General features: G+C 37.6%; 1 protein-coding gene and 1 long non-coding RNA gene across 6 annotated transcripts in view; both read left to right on the top strand.

The window, feature by feature from the left end:
- The window catches only part of slc7a14a (solute carrier family 7 member 14a), a 30757-nt gene that overhangs the window by 3881 nt on the left and 13228 nt on the right, over positions 1–13648 (top strand). Inside the window, exons 4-6 of one of the 5 annotated variants that reach the window (XM_077537803.1) lie at positions 9478–9624; positions 9833–9883; positions 10026–10209. The exons of 3 other annotated variants lie outside the window; for them this stretch is intronic. The gene's annotated coding sequence lies outside the window, so the exon portion shown is untranslated. One more of the 5 variants, XM_077537804.1, reaches the window with a different exon arrangement.
- LOC144031083 (uncharacterized) lies at positions 932–8661 on the top strand. The gene is made up of 2 exons (XR_013287434.1): positions 932–973; positions 4152–8661. It is a non-coding gene; the product is annotated as an uncharacterized LOC144031083 (long non-coding RNA).

Below are 13648 nucleotides of genomic sequence, written 5' to 3'. Positions count from 1 at the left end.
TGAGCAATCCAACCTTTTCATTTGGGGATTTTGAAAGACATGAAGACAAATGTGTGCACATTTTGCCCTTATTTAAAATGGCATTTTTGTCATATGTCTGGTTAGGAAGGGCACAGTCCTATTATAGTCCCCCCCCCCCCACCCCCAACCCCCTTTCATCTCTGAGCTGTGTGAGGCTTTTTCAATATTTGGACTCCATGTCGCTCAATATTGCCAACAAAGTAGTAAACACGGTAATAGACGTCCTTTTTAATTAATAGCGTCGACTGAGTGTTATCGCTCCTCAAACATCCGCCGACTAATTACCACTATTTGAGCACATCTCGTTTCTCCGCCTCCATCTTGATAAAAAACTAAAAAAAAAAACTCATGAAATCCTCACCATCTGTTATTCGCTGATCCCTCTCCAAGCATCACTTGTCTTATTAGTAGCTTGTGTATGTGATTGTGTGTATGTTAGTGGTGGTTTGGTTGTGTGTGGGTGTGTTGGTGACTATGTTGCATTACTGTGAATCATGTATGCTTTTTGGAGTTTGCGTATGTTGGATTGTTTGCATGTGTAGTTTGTATAAAACATCAAAACAAGATTTATGATCAAGTGCCTTTGATGACAGTTTACTTTTGTAAAGGGTCAGTGCACAAACTTTGATGTGCATGGCTGGTGGGGGCCATGCGTCTATCATTAAAAAAAAAAGTGTTTAATTAGTTGCTGAATATGAGTTTAGGATGGAGTTGTACTTATCTTGGTAAACAATGCTATATCCTCCTGACTACCTCTGTAGTGGACCTTTTTAAACCTGAATATCTCCCACTCAGTGCATACGATTGAATGAACTCCTTTTGTGCTCTATAGAGGACATTCAGAGGTTTCCAATGATACCAAATGTGTAGGGGTGGGGCTTTGCTACCTTTGATTGCATCATAAAAGAAAATGGCTTCCCTCAGCGCAAGCACTTTTTAGGGATGAGGAAAAGTAAGTGTATAACACTTTTTATTGAACAAATTTAGGCTTTAAATGTTGTTAGCATGTTTTCTATAAGACTCTTAAGAACACATTAAAGTATTGTTTGAATTATTTTAACTGTATTTGAGCCTAGCATGTAAGTTTTAATAAATGTCTTCTGTAGTGGACACATCATACCTTAAAAATAAAACCTTTTTTTTCCACAAAATTCGTTTGCAGTCTTCCAGTTATACTTCACAAAGATTGGGGAATGTGAAAATAAAAATGATTGGACAATATTTTTTTCCCTGGTATTCAGGAGGATATGACAATATAAGATGCTAACTTCAACAATGTGGCAGACATTTTGATTAAATTTCTCTTTTTATTTCTAAAAAAATAAATAAAAATGGCGCCCTAGAAAAGAATGTAAAAATTACTTCGGAACAAATTTTTTTAATAAAATTTATTCTTTGTTCAATATTTTTCCTTAAAAATTTTTTTTTCAATCCAAAATGATCACAAAATCTTTGAACCCCCCACCCCCAACAAAAAAAATCTCAATTCAATGCATTATTTTTCTTATTTACAAAGTACGCAAAATGATCACTCCAATCCCGCAAAAAAAAAAAAAAAAAAAGATAAACCAATATATTTTTCCTTTTCAAGTTAAATATATCTTCAGGGATAAAAAAAAAAAAAAAAAAAGTCAGTCCACGTTAGAGTTGTCTAGTATGGATATACGGCTCAATCCACCCACAAAACAGTGTTAATTTTCATACCAACCAAGTGTTTGAGCAGTGTTGGAAGATCCTTTATTTGCATGTTGCGAAAGGGCACAATATATTGTGTTAATTGCACGTTTGTCAACGTAAGGTGATCCGCCTCATCTGGCTCCAGTTTGAATCCACGGATTTGATCTTGGCCTGGATGACACGCACGCACGCACGCTGGTGACACTTCCTGTCGAGCTCATGTTCGGACATGTTAATCACTTCCTGCCGTGTAATCCAATCAGTTGCTTGGACTACCGCCCTTTTATTAGATTTGTAAAAACACAACTGGATGTGCACTCGGTTCTCGCAAGGTAATCCTACACTTGCCTTGTTTTTTTTTGTTTTTGTTTAATTTTTTGCAATTGTTAAGAATGTCCCGTTGGCTACCAAAAAGTATGAAAACAAGCCAAGCTTAAGACCAGCTTGGTTTAGTTGATTGAACACCACAACACAAACTGACAGAAAGGCAAGAAAAAAAAAGTTCATAACAACATAAACCTCTTCAATCAAGGAACAAAAAATACTCAACACAAACTATTTGATAACACAAAAGCAGTCAACAGAAAAAGTGAACAAACCCAAATACAACTCAATAACACTATTAAGTATTGCTCAAGCAACAAACCAAAAAAGCAATCTACACAACAATAACGTAAAAACAACTCAATAACACAAAAATACTCGATATGCTAACTACTTGACTTAAGTACTCAAAAATTACTCAATAATAACATGAATGCTAATAGATACCAACATAATCTCACCAAAACTAATAACACAACAGTTGTGTAATGCTAAAGAAGTTTGCATTTCTTCCTTACTCATTAAATAATTAAATAGCTTTGTATGTCCTAACACTCGGTGATTGCTGCCCCCTAATGGCTTGGAGTACAATTGCAGAGCATTGTGTGTGTGTGTGTGTGTGTGTGTGTGTGTGTGTGTAGTGTAAAGCGTTACTCATCATTTAGCTTCAACTTTTTACTTTTCTTTTTCATTATCTTTTATTCACAAATCGTTCGTTTCAGATATGACCTTTTGCCCTCGAGGATTTGTGTTTCCCGTGTGTGTATATATATATATATATATATATATATATATATATATATATATATATATCGAGAGAGAGATAGATAGATAGATATAGATATAGATATTTTTTCTTGCAAATGTATTTAATGAAATAAAAATAAAACAATTGTGGAGAAAATGAAGCGTTGTGGATACGGTGCATCTGACATGTATCCACATCACTTCACTCCTCCCACATTTTGTTATTTTACAGCCTTAACTCCCAATGGATTAAATTCATTTGTCACTCCAAAATTACGGTATTCACAAAACAGCACAATATGAAAGTGTGCTGAACGTTTTTTTTTTTTTTTTTTTTTTTTTTTTCCTTATAAATGTGTTTAAAAAAAACCCAAATTGTGTAGAAAATGAAGTGTAGTGGATACAGTGCATTTGAAATGTATACACATCACTTCACTTCTCCACATTTGGTTATTTTACAGCCTTACTCCCAATGGATTAAATTCATTTGTGACTCCCAAATTATTCATAAACAAACACTTCATGAAAATGTTCTGACCTAAAAAAGACCTAAAAATAGAAACAAATTGTGGAGAAAATTAAGTGTTGGGAATAGAGTGCATCTGAAATGTGTTTACGTCTCGTCATTTCTTCTATATTTTGTTGTTACAGCCAAATCGATCTAACAATTTTTTTGCCCCATCAAAATTCTACACATAACAGCACGTCACCAAAATATTTTTTTTGCAAATGGATTAAAAAAAAAAAATGTGGAGAAAATGATTTGTTGTGAATACAGTGCATCCGAATAATATTCACCTCATTTCATTTCTTCCACGTTTTGTTGTTACAGCCAAATGGATGATTATTATTATTTTTTTGTTTCCATCAAAATATTTGCAAATGTATTTAAAAATGTGGTGAAAATGATTTGTTGTGAATACAGTGCATTCAAAATGTATTCACATCACTTCTTCCACATTTTATTGTCACAGCCTGTCACTGCCAAGTGGACTTTTTTTTTTCTCTGAATATTATACAGACAACACCAAGTCATGAAAATGTGACAAATGTTTTTATTCAAATTAACACTTGTGGAGAAAATGAAGTGGTGCGAATACAGTGCATCCGAAATGTATTCACATCATTTCGTTTCTTCCACATTTTGTGCTTTCAGCCTGACTCCAAAATGGATTTCATTCACCCCCCAAAAATATACACACATCATTTACAATGTGAAAAAAACATTGCTTTACGATTGTAGGATTTGAGGCTACTCATTAGTCAATCGATGGCGTTTGTTATGAGTTGGCAGATCAATTGAGCTCTTCTGTCGTCCTTCCTCAAAGCATCATTATAAAAAAAAAAAGCAGAGGAAATGACGAAAATGTTTGTTTCTTCAGGAGCTTTTGAATCTCACTGATTCACGCTGACCGCTAAGCGACTCCCCACACGCCGGAGGAGCGTGTGGGTGTGCGATGAGTCACGTCCGACCTCGGGTTGGATTTCCTGGACGGGTAAAACAGGCCATCGCCGTGATGTCGTGAGGAGCTGAAAGCTCACGAGGCAAAAAGCGCTGTCGTGAGTCACATGACACTGTCGCACATTCAAACAACACCCTTGGAACTACGGGGTCAAAAAAATAAAAAATAAAAAAAATAAAAAAATGGACCAACCCACTACTTGGATTGTTTGACCCAATTTTGAGTTGTCAAGATAACCTTAATTTTGGGTTGTATTAAAATATCCAATTTTTTTGGGATTGCTTTTGTATTGAATCAAAATACCGTTTTGTTTTTGTTTTTTTGTGGGTTTTGTACCGAAAGTTGGGTCAAATTGACCCAAGTAGCAGATCGGGCTAATTCTTGACCAAAATTGGGTTTTATTTTGACCTCATCAGTTTTAAGAGTGAAGGCTGGGCAATTTTTGGGGGTGTGGCTACAGGCCACAATAGATTTTTAGGTTAAATTGAGTTTTTCAGGTTAAAAAAATAACGTGAAAATAAATTCAAATGTGCATATAACAATTCATTTTAAATAATAAATTAATATTTTCTGATTTTTAAAAATATTTGATGCTTTTTACAATTGTGTTTATAATTATTTTAAAATTATTTGATAATTATTTTAAAATTTAATGACATAATTGGATTTTATTAAGTTATTACGTTATAAACTTTTTGCAGTTTGTTTCATTATTTAAAATAAATGATTTGGTCAAATAAAATTATGTCAAAGGTAAATGCAAAATACTCGTTATTAATTAAACAACTGTTTTAATTAAAATTGTACAAAACATATTTAATTGTATTATTTACAATAAATAGTATTTAAAAAATACAAAAAAAGGTAAATCAATATGGAAAATATTTATGGCTATTTTTATTATTTACATTACAAACTATTTAATAAAATACATGTAAACACAGCAATGACAAATGTACCATATATGTAAAACATCTTATTTTACTTTTTTTTTTTTTTTTTAAAGCAAAGTAATGGAATGTGATAAAAAAAAAAATACAAGAATATTTACATATATATGGAAAATTCAGATGTTATTATTCACAAAACAAATTAACTAACTAGAGACAACTCTAAACTTCACCAACTTTAGGAAAGAAAAAAGTTAAATGAATGTAATAAATATAATAATGAGTTAAAATAATAAGCAAAAGGAGGGAAGAGGGAAGCAACAGTGTTGAATATATATAGCAGGCCTCCCATCGTCCATCTCTATGGTGATGTTTGAGCATGTGCGTGTTCACACTCGTTCTCATGGCTGGGGGTGCAAATGTCACACTCATCTATTATGGCTGAGCCTTAATTGCCGCCACTTAAGAGGACCTGCACTCAAACTGCTCTCAGTTTTTTTTTTTAAATATCACACGAGACGTTAATAGTGTAATTAGAGCTCAGACTTGCACCATCGATCTGCATTCGCCGTTCAGATTGACATTAGTCGCCGAATGACCAAATAGGTTGCTCAATATACTTTTGCCGGAAAACACGTCACGCTCCAAAAAATACAAAAAAATCCAATTTGATCAAATTGTTAATTGGCGTGCGCTTGATTATGTTTACAAAGCCTCCAGAATCCAAACTCAGTTTTAGTCCCATCATTGGAACAAAATCATTTCAAATCTCAGCCATCTGGAGCTAATCCAAACAAATCTCGAGTTGCCTTTGGTCATTCTGTCATTGTGTGTGTGTCGCCATGGTTGCCGGGCACCATCCCATAATGTTCTGCAGGTGTTCATTTGACTGAGGCCGTCATTATCGGATATCGTTGCCTCGGGCTCGAAAGTACACAAACAAAACAAAGGTAATGATGTCTGTGTGTGTGTGTATGTGTGCAACTGATACCTGTAGCGCATAGTGCAATAGTGGTTATAGCGCATATGCCTCACAGTCAGGAGATGTAGGTTCGAATCCCCATTGATGGCATATACTACCCGTTCTTGCCCACATTATACAATGTTCATTGCTAAATTGCCCTTAGATGTGAGTGTGAATGCGTATTTGTATGTGCGTTGTGATTGGCTGACAATCTCAGGACAGTTTAAAAGTTATACATTTAATAAAGAATTTAATTGTGGAGACTGGGGTCAAGTTGTATTTTACAATTTTTAAAATGTGCAGAATTTCACAAGATTAGATAGCTCGTAATATGAAACGAAAAATGCACTGAGCTGTCACCAAGGCCTTACAAATGCAATTATGCCATCTAGTGGCGGAAAAAGACCTCAACGCAAATCAATATCACACTCGTTTTTTGTTTTTGTTTTTAACAGTACATCTTCTTAATTTTAACTCAATGAATTATTATGAAATTACTGTATCAATGACTAAAAGATGCAAGAATATGAAAACAAATATTGTACATTTCATTGTAAAATTAGAGCATATTAATTACAATTAAAATTTTTTTATCACATGACACCCCTAGTTTAGACAAATATAATATAATAATATAATACAAACAATATTATTAGATAATTTTGTGATGTCAACATTTCTATAGTGCTTGTGCACCGAACAAAATAGGCCCGTGGTACCACCACTGCTCCCAAACTCGGTACAAGCGAGCCAAGACGTTTTAAGCGATTGTCAAAAAGGCTCCAGTAACATTTTGTCATTGCAGAAATACGATTCCATGACTCGAATGAGACCGATTAAGGCTTTATTCAGTGTTCCTCTTCCGCGAACGCTTTGTGTTGCAGGTTAAAGCGTGCAAATGTCTATTTTGTGTGAGTGTGCCTCAGTCCCCCTGCAGGGTCAGCAATGCCCCGTGGCCCGGTGACCACATCAGACAGCAATGCATTATGGGTAGTGGCACTCAGGTCGCGCAGCTGTCCCTCCGCCGAGGGCTCGCTGGGAAGTGCCACGCCACATTTAGCACGCCGTGTCCGTCGTGATGTGACAGCGTTTGCGCTGCTAGCATGCTACATGCTAATTAGCGAGTTTGGAAAGTATCGATGTCAGTGATGCAAGGTTATCATAGTTAACTAAAACTGACGGAAAAAAATAATCTAAAATTCATAAAACAGTTTCATAAACGAAATCAAATAAAATTGAAAATGCTTTTAAAAAAACGGAAACTAACTGAAACTACATTTTATGTTTATAAAACGAACTAAAACAAACTAATTATAGCAAAAATGTCCTTTGTTTTCCTCTTTGTTAATTAATTTAATGCACGAGCCTTTGGTGATGATTTTAACATGATTTTAAGTGGATTTATTTTGATATTAACTGGAATAAGGACGATCTGAAAATGTGTCACACAGAAGTGACGTCATCTCACAGCAGCCAATAGAAAAGCACCTTCTGATGACGTCGCTCGCATGGTGGTTTTTGAATATTGCACACAAGTAATACACATTTTTTTTAAACTAAAACTAATACCAAAACTAAACTAAAACTTAAGAATTTCAAAACCACACAAAACTAATTAAAACTAACTAAATTAAAAAACAACAACAACTCAAAACTAAATAAAAACTAACTCAAGTGAAAAATTTCAAAACTATAATAACCCTGCAGTGATGTGATTGAAATTTTAGTTTGTTCTTTATTTATTGGTGAGTTTATTGTAATGCAATCTTCGTAGCATTTTGTATTAAAAAAAAAGAGAGAGAGAGAGCGAGAGAGAGAGAGAGAAAATATTTGTGGCAATGTATTGATTTGTTTTTGTGTTTTTCAATGGGCATTTCCTTATTTTTGTGTGGGGGAAATTTTGTACTATTTTTTTTTTTTTTACAAAATCGAAATGTAAACATGAATTTACTTCTTGGGGAAAACAAATCTGTCTTTGTTCAATGTTATTATTTAGCAGCATTTCCGACGAATGACGAAGATCTGCATGTGGAAAAGGACTCGTAACGCATTGAAGGCATCACAAAGCCTTTGACGGCCGCTGCCTTCGCCAATGAATGTCTTCTCGCTCGTTGATGACATTAAACATCAATCAGGCTCCTCCCCCTTCCTCAACCAAAATGTCACTGCCCACGCCCCACCCCCATATTTGACCTTTAGCATCCACTCTGCAGGTTGATTTTTATTTTTTATTTTTTTTTGCCACAGTTGCATGTTTGTCCTTCACCTTTTCCACAAAAAACGAACAGAAATGCATAAGAGATGACAAAAGGTCAATAATATCTCTTCAACTTATGTTGTTGCAATAAACCAGCAGGATCTGTGAACTGAAATGCCAGGATGAGGCATCCTCCATTTTGCCTTCAAACAATACCAAATAGCAAAATGGATGTTACGTTATGTCTGAGAAAAGTATGCATTTGTGAAATTGTCAATGAATGTTTTGACCATTATTACGCTTGCGTGTAACAGGTTTGAGCATTTCTGCAATTGTGGACACACTGAAAGGCAATAAATGGAAATTGTGCAACTCATACGGATTCTATGAAGCTTTTTTTTTTCTTTAACGTTTTGCAACAAGTGTATTTATTTTTCAAACGATCTGTCAACTACAATTGCCTTTACTAGGATCAGCTAAAAATAAAATCAATTAACTTTCTGAAAATACAGGACGATTCCCAGCATGGGACACATTTACACATATAAAAACACAGTGATATAAAAAAAAAAAATACTAAATTTGAAATGTCTTTACTCTCATCAACATATGAAAATAACATGACTACATGCAGACTGTCATTTTTCCTCACAATATTTTATACATAAAGTTCTGCTGTTCATTTCAGTGCTGTCATATTTTTTCCTGGCAATTTAGGTGTTCCATTAAACATGCATGATTTGTTTTTATGTAGTAAATTTATCTTTGTCATTAATTGTTTATTTGTCAGTAATAAAGTAAAAAAGAGAAATATTTTTGTGTGAATTAAACCATGTATTTTATAATAAAATAAATTGTAATAATTTTTTTCTTAAAAATATTTTGTCAATTAGAATTTAATTAGCAATATAAAATGGCAAAAATGAAAAAAAAAACAGTTTCAAACATTTTAAATGTAAGTTTGTGCGATTGCACATTTGTAATAATAATTTCTAATCTGGGAAAGTAGCTATAAATAACATTAAACGAGTATTAATTGTATATATTTAATTTTATTTCAAATGTATTCGATTAAATAGGATAATAGGATTGTTGGTTATATTAGTTTTAGTTAAACATGAATTACATTAATATTTACATAGTTTTTTTTTTTTAAATATTATTATTTAGATGTTTTTTGTCTTTTTCCCAAAGGAGAAGGTGGCCACGCCACTTTCAGATCCGCACCGCAATTGTTGGATTTCTTGCCCCACCCTTGCGCAAAGTTTCTCGTCGCTCGTCCAAGTCATCCTTGGCGTCATTCGGCTCGCCGGCAAACAATCGGCGACCAAAGCAAAGCAGGTAAATGCGTTCACGAGCAGCCACATAGACCGCAAATCGCCTCATATCTGCTGCAGCGGATTGGGGAGGAAGAAAAACAACAACACACCAGTCACGCACAGCTTCGTGAATGATTTAAAGCTTTTTGCATCATCGTCCCCTCCCTCCCATGCACTCCTCCTCCTTCTCCTCCTCCTCTTCCTCCCCCTCCTCTCTCCTCTTCCTCCAGCCCGGAGATGCTGCTGCTGATGCGGGCATCGTTTCATCCAGCCATGCCGCAGTGAGTCCCCCCACGTTCCCTTCGTTTTCCTCCTCCTCTTCCTCTCCGACCATCTTCCCTTCACTTTTTCTTTACCTTTAACCCTCCCCCTCCATTGTTGTGCTTTCTACCCGGCGCACGTATACAACACGTCGGCTAAAAGGTGATGCTGCTGCTGCTGCTGCTGCTGCTGCATCGGGCGTGTTGTTGTCCTCCTCACCATCACCATCACCAGCGGCTGCAGGCGGGTACGCGCGCCTCACCTTGACCGGACAGGAGGCGCAGGGAGGCGGCGTAGGAGTGCGGGAAGACGGGGTGGAGCCTTTTTTTTTTTTTTTTGCACGCGGGTGAGTTCAGCCGATGACGCTATCCGTCTTTCATCCCGTCCAGCCAGCAACCACGTGACATCGTGTGTCACCCTGCACAAGTGGGCTAATCCCTCATGACATGGCCACGGCGCTCTCTCTCTCTCTCTCTCTCTCTCTCTCTCTCTCTCTCTACCCCCCCACCCCACGCCACAGGTGCTTTATCCAGCTAAATTGAAAATTAGACGGCACGTAGCACTAGTGTTAAGCACGTCTGACTCGCAGTACAGAGATTCTGGGTTCAAAAGTCGACTTTCCATGCATGCACCACGTCGGAAACCTCGATGAGGACCATGTGCGGTCAATACTAAATGGATGTTTCGATACCAATTGGTTAATTGAACTTCATGATGGTTTCAATATTGTATTAGAGGCAGGTTAATAATAATAATAATAATAATAATAATAATAATAATAATAATAATAATAATATTTGTATAGTGCTTTTTAAAATACCCAAAGATGCTTAAAACACTTAGGTTATGGTTTGAAATGTAAAACCTGATTTGAGGTTTGTAGTCCAGGGTTAAAGCCATGGGTGAAAGTTAAGGTTGTGGGTTTAAAAAAAAAAAAAAAAAAAAAAAAAAAAGGCTACAATTTCTAGTCAGGTTTCAAATTAAGGTTTGAAATTTTTGTAATAAATTCCAAATTAGAATTGTTGAACCCAAGTGAAATTTTATATATTGGAAGCAAGGGGTAGGGTTTCAAATTAGGGTTTCATGACAGGGTTAAGAGTTGTTTTTTTAAAAAATTTGGATTAACTTTTCAAATTAGGTTTGAAATTTTCTGGATCAAGTTTTAAAATTGGTGTTTGACGCCAAGGGATAGGGTTTCGAACAAGGGCTTGAGCTTCAATTTAGCCAGTGTTTGGGTTTCCAGTTAAATTAGGCATTCAAACTTTTGTATTAAAGGTTCAAATTTAAATTTAGACCCATGAGTTACAATAAAAAAAAAGTGTTGGAAGCTAGAGGTAGGGTTTCAATCAAGTGCTTAGGATTCCAATTGTGGTTTCAAATCAGGGTTCGGGTTTCCACTTAAGGTTGCAATATTGGTGAAGGTTTCTAATTCAGGTTTTAAGATTTTGGATTAAATTTTGGGTTTTGAAGCAAAGTAGCCAAGGGCACGGTTTCAAATTAGGGTTTTGAGAATGCTTTTGAAGCATGGAACAGGTTTGTTAGCACTTCAAATTAGGGTTCAAAGACGGGAACGATCGCTAGTTAAGGACTCAAATTTGATTAAGGTTACAAATGTGTTTGGAAAGCTAATGATAGAGTTTGAAATTAGGTTTTATATTATAGTAATAATAACAATAATTATAATAAGTAGAATTACAGTTATTATGGATCAGAAGAGTCAGTCCAATGTCACATTTGATGATGATGAAGTCAACACAAACGTGAGCAAGTGGAAGCCGAGGATTACGTAACAGACAAATTTAGAAACGGCAGATTGTGCACACGCACACGCACACACAGAGAGTCCCCGAAGACATCCTCACATCAGAGTGCACTTGCTGGTGTATACGTATCCTAGCGCGCTATAACGTTGCAGCGCACGTTTGTGGCCCCTCCTTTAACCAGATGCCACGCCCCAATTAGCATGTCGGCAACTCATCAATGTCTGCCGTTTGCCAAAATATAAAAACACATATAGTGTCGAGGACTCGGGTTCGAGTCTGAGCTCCGGTCTTCCTGGGTGGGAGTTTGCACGTTCTCCCCGTGCCTGCGTGGGTCTTCTCTGGGTACTCCGGTCTCCTCCCACATTCCAAAGACATGCATGGCAGGTTAATTGGGCGCTCCGAATTGTCCCTAGGTGTCCTTGTGAGTGTAGATGGTTGTTCGTCTCTGTGTGCCCTGTGATTGGCTGGCAACAGTTCAGGGTGCTCCCCATCTACTGCCCAGAGTCAGCTGAGATAGGCTCCAGCACCCCCCGCGACCCTTGTGGATGGATGGATACGATGTCATGATTTCACTTCATGAACATGGCCATGAACGAGTTCACAGCTGAGCACATTTAGACTGTTGCAAACCAAAACAGGAGGACCCGCTTTACAAACATTTGGATCAAGCTTTCAAATGAGGGCTTAAGCCAAGTTTAGTGGTTCATCCATCCATCCATCCATCCATCCATCCATCCATCCATCCATCCATCCATCCATCCATCCATCCATTTTCCTAACCGCTTACTTCCCACAACGGTTGCGGGGTTGCTGGAACCTATCCCGGCAGGATTATTGGCAGTAGGCGGGGTACACCCTGAACGGGTTGCCAGTCAATCGCAGGGCACACAGAGACGAACAACCACTCACACGCACAAACACACTTAGGGACAATTTGGAGCACCCAATTAAACTGCAATGCATGTCTTTGGAATGTGGGAGGAGACTGGAGTACCCGGAGAAGACCCACACAGGCACAGGCACGGGGAGAACATGCAAACTCCACCCAAGAAAGGCCGGTGTCTGGACTTGATCTTGCGTCCTCAGTACTGGGACGTGCTAACCACTCAGTCACCGTGTCACCCTTAGTGGTTCAAACTTCGTATTCGGGTTAATTTGTCAAATTAGGGTTTGAAGCCAGGGTTACATTTCAACAAGGGTTTCTAAACTAGGGTCTCTCTCTCTCTCTCTCTCTCTCTCACACCCACATGTGGTTTGGGTTTGAAAATAGGTTTGTAAATCAAAGTCGGGATTTGTTTAGGATTAGGATAATAGTTACAAGGTTTCAAATTAGGGTTCGAGGACTGGATTAAGATTTCCAACTAGAACGATGGCACTCACTCACTCACTCACTCACTCACTCACTCACTCACTCACTCACTCACTCACTCACTCACTCACTCACTCACTCACTCACTCACTCACTCTACATTGTAACTGAGACACATGCACTCTCACACACCTTTATATTGATGAATGGCTGTCTGTCTGCCCACCTCCACCCCATTGTCTGTGCTTAGCATTGACGTCAACTCAAGGCTAATGCCATCCACTTCACACACTGATAGCTAGACACGCACGCACGCACGCACACGCTCGTGTCCATTCAGACAGGCCATGTAAGCATCTGTCTATCCATTCACGTACACGTCCAAAACAACAAGTGTCTGTCCGTTCACGTCTTGGCCTCATGCCCTGATGTGTGTGCGTGTGTTGTTATCGCTTGCTTGTAAATGACACTTTGTTTGCCTTTTGGAGATAATAGTCCCCACCTTCCCTCCCCTCCCCTCCCTTGCTGAAAGCGAGCAAAACGTTCATCTTCGCTGTTGGCAAAGCGGGAGGCACATGCCGCACCTGCCGCACGCCTGCCTCGCTCACTCAGGGCCCAGGCTATTTCCTGGAATTCCCCCAAGTCAACTTCCCCATCGCGTTAGACTGAATAAAAACAAAACAAAAAACCCAGAAACGTTTTGGCGGCAGACA

The sequence above is a fragment of the Festucalex cinctus genome, chromosome 12 (assembly GCF_051991245.1).
Source record: "Festucalex cinctus isolate MCC-2025b chromosome 12, RoL_Fcin_1.0, whole genome shotgun sequence".
NCBI lineage: Eukaryota > Metazoa > Chordata > Actinopteri > Syngnathiformes > Syngnathidae > Festucalex > Festucalex cinctus.
Note: the sequence above shows the minus strand (reverse complement) of the source record. Positions and strands in the feature narration are given on the sequence as shown.